This window comes from Dioscorea cayenensis, chromosome 19 (genome assembly GCF_009730915.1).
Source record: "Dioscorea cayenensis subsp. rotundata cultivar TDr96_F1 chromosome 19, TDr96_F1_v2_PseudoChromosome.rev07_lg8_w22 25.fasta, whole genome shotgun sequence".
In the NCBI taxonomy this organism is placed as follows: domain Eukaryota; kingdom Viridiplantae; phylum Streptophyta; class Magnoliopsida; order Dioscoreales; family Dioscoreaceae; genus Dioscorea; species Dioscorea cayenensis.
The window spans coordinates 10,337,400-10,343,399 of NC_052489.1; the positions used below are offsets into that span (position 1 = coordinate 10,337,400).

Here is a 6,000-nt window from a genome sequence, read left to right on the forward strand (position 1 = left end):
AATCGCTCAATCTCAACACCTCACACCACATATGACCGCAAAAGCACTCTAGGAATTCCAAACGTGTATCCAATTCCTAAAAGATTGATCCAACCCTAATTCCCGGCGAAGGATCCTAACCCCCTACAAGGTCCCGGGCGGAGAAATCGAGCAATCTCACGCCTCCCACCAAATATGGTTGCATAGAGCTTAGGGAATGGAGATAGAATACACCAATCGGAGGGAAAGGGGACACTTCACTATCTCATGACTCACCCTCTCAACCGTCTTCAATCTTGAGGTTCTAACCCTAATGGAGATCTCTCTCCCACCAAGGCAACAAATCATGCAAACCAAATAACCATAAGATCAATAAGGCAAGCAAGCATTAAACAAACAAGAATGAAACTTAATCAAACTCGGATTAAATAGAAACACAAAAGCAAATCCACAAAAGATGAGAATCCTAGAGTTCACAAGCCCAAATACCCTCTAGGGTTTTTAGCCCTCCATGGAGCAACATACAAAAACACACCATCAATGAATGAAAGTACATTAAAACCATAGAAATAAACCCCCTTATATATGAACCCGATGGCCTTGATGGAGAGCTTCGACGTCTTGAAGGACCCACTCCGAAGCTAGGTTCACCGATGGCTTCCTTGATGCTATGACGGAGGAGGAATCGATCAAAGTTGGTGACGAAGCGCCTCAAAGCCGCAAAGACCTCCTCTCCAAACCCCTAGCCGTCCCCACCCCTCAAGAGCCGCACAAAAAGATGAGAAAGAATAGGGCAAAAACAGCTATTTATAGGCCTTAGATCACGTCTGTCACGCGCCCGTGTGGATTTTCCACGCGCCTGCGTGGGCTGCAAGAATTTCCACGCGGGCGCGCGGAATTTCCACGCGGGCGTGTGAACAGTAATTTTGCTACAGTGAAGATATTACAGTAAGATTGCTACAGTACTTTTCACAAAACGCGGTCTAAACACTCTTCTCTTGAGGCCACATGTCCGGGCACACGTCCATGTGGTAGGCTATAAAACTTTTCTTCATCGACGTATCTTTGAGAGGTCTTGCAATCTTCACAAAGAGAAGGAACATGATGATGTGGCTGCCTTTGTGCCCTTCCAACTAGTGAATTGACTTGAATCTTCTTGGAAGTTGGCACACATCTCCACGTTTATAAACTCCTCTCGTGTCTTGGTCATTGAATTGAACAAGAACTCCCAACATTATGTCTTTATAGCCCATCTTTGCTTCCTTTTTACTCTTCAAGGCATTCACAACCTATATGCATAAAAGAACACCAAATACACAATATGAGACATAAACCACAGTAAAAATGATGCTCAATGCATGTAAAACATATATAAAAATATGTCTACTCAAGCACTTATCAGTTGTGCTCTAATTAATTTGAAGACCTAATTTTCTAACTTGAATACAAACCTATATTTTTATATAGTTGGTCATATATATGCACATACATTATATATATAAAGTGGTCCTGCATCCTAGACAAACTACCACACAAGTCATGTATATGGTGCTCTTGACTCCACACACTTGTCCATATATAGAAAACACTACATCATGCATGGCAATGTAAAGACAATATTAATAAACTAAATCAAGGACTTTATTAATTAACTAAATCAAGGACTTGATAACTTAATGTGAAAGGTGATGAGGGTCCTACCAGAGCACATCAAACTATATGATTGCAGTGGGAAACAAAATATATTAGGTATTTTCTAAGCATTAAAAAAAAGGCATTTTTATTATAGCCAATTTGAATGTATGGCAGAAAAACAAACAAACCCCACATTCCACTTTATGCATCATGTCATCAAGAAAAATTACAAAACCTTTATGAACTCCATTTAAACCAAATATAGTAAGTAGAACAAAACAACCATGCCAACTTAAGGATTCTAGATGCCAGTTCACCATTCGAAAGAGAAAACTGGAGGAGAGAGTCATACCTTGACGGGACAAGAGTTCGGGAAGGTTACGCGAGGGTGGTAGAGGAGACCTGGCGTCGTCGGTTGGATTGTGCAAAATATGGCCGAGGGTCGACGACGGGATCGACGACGTCGACAGGTAGGGGGTGGACCAAGGTAGAAGTTCTTCGTTCGCTGATGAGGAAGAGGAACCTAGGGATTTAAGAATGAGGATTCGGATCCTTACTTTTGTGATCCGAACCCTCTTGATTAATTTATTATTAAATCCAACCTTTTTATTACTTTTAAGAATTTTTTTAATCAATAATGAGCCATGTCAGCATAGACCAAACGGTTGGACAAACGACCATCATTGATTGGACCCAAAGTTCCCAAAAATGAAAATAAAGGGTTTTAAAAGGCATAGTTTATATTGAAGGGACTAAAAGGGCAAGAATTGTATAATAGAGGGACTATTTTGATATTTTGACCAATAAAACTACAACAATGAAGTGAGGATTCTTAATTAAGGTGTTTGGTTGATATTTGGGTGTTGCACATTCAAGCGCCAACTTTACATTTTATACGTTTAATTTTAATAATAAAAATATATTACGTATTAGTTTTTTTATTTTTATTTTGTTTGTTATTTATTTTTTTATAAATCCTTAAGATAATATTATTTTTAAATTTCTCAATTTTACATCTTTATTTTACATTTAATGTCGTCTTATTTATTTTAATTAATGTTTTTTATTTTTAGTTTTTATTATATTTTCTTAGACTTGTTTAATTTTATTAATTTTTATTGAGTGATTTTTAATTTTAATTCATTTGTATTTAATTTTATCTATAATTCCTTAGCATTATTTAATTTAATCAATTTTGCATTTAGTGTAACTAATGATGGCTTTCTTAGCATCAAGGGAGCCATCGGCGACCTAGCTTTAGAGAGAAATCCTTCAAGATGTTGAGCGATCCATCAAGATAATCATCACATATTCAAGGGGATTTTATTCCATAATTTTCATTGATTTACATTGTATTATTTGTTTTATAATTTGCCCCATGGAGGGCTAAACCCTAGTAGGTTTTTGGGGATGTGAACCCTAGAATCTTATTCTTCTGTTAGTTACTTTGTGTTTCTATTAAATCCAAGTTTAATAGAATTTCAATCTTGCTTTCTTATTATTTGCTTACCTTGTTGATCTTATGGTTGATTAGTATGCATGATTTGTTTGCCTTGGTGAGAGAGATGTCTCCATTAGGGTTAGAACTTCAAGAATGAATAGGGTTGAGAGGATGAGTCATGAGATAGTGGAGTGTCCCTTTTCCCTTTCTATTAGTGCATTCTATCTCCGCATTCCTTAGGCTTTATGCAACCATATTTGGTGTGAGGCGTGAGATTGAGAGATTTCTCCACTGGGACCTTATAGGGGATTAGAGATCTTTCACTTAGAAGTAGGGTTAGGTCTATCCTTAGGAATCAGATGACCGCAATTTGTTATTTTAGCTATTCATCGCCTTGATAAATAACAAATCCTGTCATTTATCCTACCACCACATTCCAAGAGTATTTTGAGGTCATAGTAGAGTGAATGGGCGAATGGATGACCTCCGTTGGGGCTTAGTTACACAGACAACAGAGTGAAGAATTGAAATGACTTTAGCACCTAGGGCTCAATTACGACTAGGGGTCTTTCGCCTGGACCAAAGGATTAGATCTATACATTAGAATAAGGTTTATCACTTGGAATCCCTAGAGTGTCTTGTAACTCTGCGCAGTGTGAGGTGTTGAGATTGATCGATTTCTCCGCCATGACATAGTGTAGAGTTAGTCACGATTGACCTTAGGTTTGGGACCGTGTGTTTAAGGATTTCCATGACTCATTAAGCATCAATTAGGAGATATAATAGGTTATTTTGCACTTGAACCAATTGTCCTAGGTGGAACAATATCCGAGTACCCCACTTCTATCGATTGCCTTACCTCTCATCTATTTGTGCTTCTCTATTTCATGTTTCTTTTATTCTTGTTTTCATTACATTTTATCAACAAAATCATTATTCCACCTTCGCTCAGTTAGATAACAATCTTGGCATTTTTATTCCCTACTCCCTGTGGATATGATACCCATTCACCTGAGATTTATTACTTCGACAAACCCGTGCACTTGTGGGTCACACGCATGGGGCGTTATCAAGTTTTTGGCGTCGTTGCCAGGCAGTAGGCGTTTAGAGATAGTTTGCATTTTGCCATTTTTTTTATTCATCATTCATTCTATTTCACATTTTCTTATTCTATCATCGTTTGGATTTTTCTTTTCTTTTTTGTTGTAGCTCCAATTTATGACCCGAGGGAACTCTTCACAAATTGTTGAAGGAGATCCTGAGCTTGAGCATACACTTAGAAGAAGTGGAAAAGAACCTGTGCAAGAACCGTCAATCCGAGCTGAAGTAGAAGGTCAAGGGTCAGATAATATGACAGAATAGAATGAGCAACAGAGAACACTTTCCGACTATGCCAGACCTTTAGTTTTAGGCACCCAATCGAGTATTGTGCGACCCCCGATTATAGCTCCGAACTTTGAGCTAAAACTCACATTCATCCAAATAATTCAATAGTTAGTGCAGTTCAATGGTTTGGCCGATGAGGATACGAACAATCATATTAAGAACTTCTTGGAAGTTTGTGATATGTAAAATATCAATGGACTATCGGATGATGCTATCAGATTGAGGGCTTTCCCATTCTCTCTCAAAAGAAATGCCAAGTAGTAGCTCCATTCATTGCCAAAGGCTTCCATCACGACTTGGAATGAAATTGTCAATACCTTTCTTACGAGATACTTTCCCCAGGGAAAGTTAGCAAGGCTTCGTAATGAGATATCCTCATTCATACAGATGGAACTGGAATCATTACTTGAGACATGGGAGTGATTCAAGGACCTTTTGCGGAAGTGTCCACAACACGGTTTCCCCGATTAGATGATCATTCAAACTTTTTACAACGGGTTGAATCCAAGTACAAGATAGCTTCTAGATGCTGCCGCAGGAGGTACAATAGGGAACAAGACCCCTGATGAAGCCCTGGAATTTGTAGAGGAAATAGCCATGAACAGCTACCAGTCGAACGCGCCGGTCATAAGTACTTGTGTGATAAGAATGCGAAGTGTTCTTTCCTTATGATGAGCATTACTTTTATCAGGTTTTAGCGCTAATATGTGTGCATTTATGTTACTTTCATGCATATAGGGTTGTGAAGCCGAATGTTAGAGAAAGAAGCCACTGTATATCGTCAATACACCATTTGGAGGAAATCTTGAGAAGGATCAAAGGCAAAGGCATAAGTCGGGCTCAAGATGCGAGAATGTGTGCCAACCTCCGTGTATTCAAGTTAGCAAAATGATTTGGAGGGGCACAAAGGCAGTCACATTCAAGTATCCTGGCTTGTGCATTAATAGCAAGATCTTCACCGATGAAGCCGTTGTTGAAGAAGCAAAGTGACCTACGACGTAAATGTGCGCCCGTTCATGTTACCTTGATGAAAACATGGATTCGGGAGTGTTTCTGGCTGGTACTGTAGCAAACACTGGAGCAGGTATAGTTCATAACCGGCCAAAAAAGAGAATTCCAGAGAATCCACATGGGTGTGTGGAAATTATCCACGTCCATGTGGAAATTCGACACGGGCCATGTGGAGAATCCACAGGGGCGTGTGGATGCAAGATTCCAGCCATATTTAAGGCCAATTTTAGCCCCAATTTCAACATTCGTTTCTCCATCTTTTCCCCAACTTTCAAGAGAGTGGCCGCTAGGGTTTTGAGGAGTATTGGCAAGGGTTTTAGAGTGGTTCTACGGCTTTAACATCGCACTCCACTTGAAAGAAGGTTATTGACGGAGCTTTCGTCGGCACCAATCAGACGAGGTGTGCCGTAGACCGGACAAGGGAACCTTTGGAGGAGACGAGGCCACTCTACAAGACCATCGATACAACTACCGAGGATTTTTCTATGGATTACTTGCTTTTATATTCAATTTCATTGTTGATTGTAACTAGCTTTATGGAGGGCTAA

The 6,000-nt window shown here is 39.3% G+C and overlaps 1 non-coding gene across 1 annotated transcript; it reads right to left on the minus strand.

Annotated features, from left to right (window-relative positions):
* Window positions 1-4,795: 4,795 nt before the first annotated feature.
* Window positions 4,796-4,902, minus strand: LOC120250831. Its single transcript, XR_005533165.1, has one exon. It is a non-coding gene; the product is annotated as a small nucleolar RNA R71 (small nucleolar RNA).
* Window positions 4,903-6,000: the final 1,098 nt, after the last annotated feature.